The 1,410-nt window shown below is 46.6% G+C and overlaps 1 non-coding gene across 1 annotated transcript; it reads left to right on the forward strand.

Annotated features, from left to right (window-relative positions):
- Positions 1–1,241: 1,241 nt before the first annotated feature.
- LOC121602518 lies at positions 1,242–1,398 on the forward strand. Its single transcript, XR_006006427.1, has one exon. It is a non-coding gene; the product is annotated as a 5.8S ribosomal RNA (ribosomal RNA).
- The last annotated feature ends 12 nt before the right edge of the window (positions 1,399–1,410 follow it).

The following is a 1,410-nucleotide window of genomic DNA, read 5'->3' on the forward strand; positions in this document are numbered from 1 at the left end:
TTGATATGTGCGGGGAGTTCCTTAAGTTTCTTCCTCCAGAGATCGTCACTATCTGGGACGTACATTAATTTGTACCTGCATTAGCGCACGCTTTTGTAGAGAGCATATCAAGACGTGAAGGGTTATGTTGGAGGTTGAGTGCGCTGCTTACCAAACTTTGAACGCGGTAACTTGTACTCCGCACCGACATGGACACTTCCAAACCCAAGGATGAGTTGTGAGTTTTACTAAGAGCACAGGTAATTGGCGTTACCTATAATTCTTGATATGTGCGGGGAGTTCCTTAAGGTTCTTCCTCCCAGAGATCGTCACTATCTGGGACGTACATTAATTTGTACCTACATAGGCACACGCTTTTGTAGAGAGCATATCAAGACGTGAAGGTTATTGAGGTTCGAGTGCGCTGCTTACCAACTTTGAACGCGGTAACTTGTACTCGGCACCGACATGGACACTTCCAAACCCAAGAATGAGTTGTGAGTTTTACTAAGAGAAACAGGTAATTGGCAGCGTTACCTATAATTCTTGATATGTGCGGGAGTTCCTTAAGGTTCTTCCTCCCAGAGATCGTCACTATCTGGGACGTACATTAATTTGTACCTACATAGGCACACGCTTTTGTAGAGAGCATATCAAGACGTGAAGTGTTATGTTGGAGGTCGAGTGCGCTGCTGCTTACCAAACTTTGAACGCGGTAACTTGTACTCGGCACCGACATGGACACTTCCAAACCAAGGAATGAGTTGAGTTTTACTAAGAGAATAGGTGATTGGCCGTTCTCACCTATAAGTCTTGATGTGTGCGGGAAGTTCCTTAAGGTTCTTCCTCCCAGAGATCGTCACTATCTGGGACGTACATTAATTTGTACCTACATTAGCGCACGCTTTTGTAGAGAGCATATCAACACGGGACGTGTTGTGTTGGAGGTCGAGTGCGCTGCTTACCAAACTTTGAACGCGGTAACTTGTACTCGGCGCCGGCATGGACACGCCCCAACCCTAGTCTTGATGTGTGCGGGAAGTTCCTTAAGGTTCTTCCTCCCAGAGATCGTCACTATCTGGGACGTGCATTAATTTGTACCTACTCTAGCGCACGCTTTTGTAGAGAGCATATCAAGACGTCTCGTAAGAGACAACACTTGTACTTGTACAAGTTTGAGTAACCCATTGTTGCAGGTCGAGTGTGTTGCATACCAAACTTTGAACGCGGTTACGCCACTCGGCGCCGAAAGGCACTCTTTAAACCCTAGGCAGGGGATCACTCGGCTCATGGATCGATGAAGACCGCAGCTAAATGCGCGTCATAATGTGAACTGCAGGACACATGAACATTGATAGTTGAACGCATATGGCGCATCGGACGTTTAATCCCGACCGATGCACACATTCTTGAGTGCCTACTAATTACCAA

The sequence above is a fragment of the Anopheles merus genome, unplaced genomic scaffold (genome assembly GCF_017562075.2).
Source record: "Anopheles merus strain MAF unplaced genomic scaffold, AmerM5.1 LNR4000484, whole genome shotgun sequence".
NCBI lineage: Eukaryota > Metazoa > Arthropoda > Insecta > Diptera > Culicidae > Anopheles > Anopheles merus.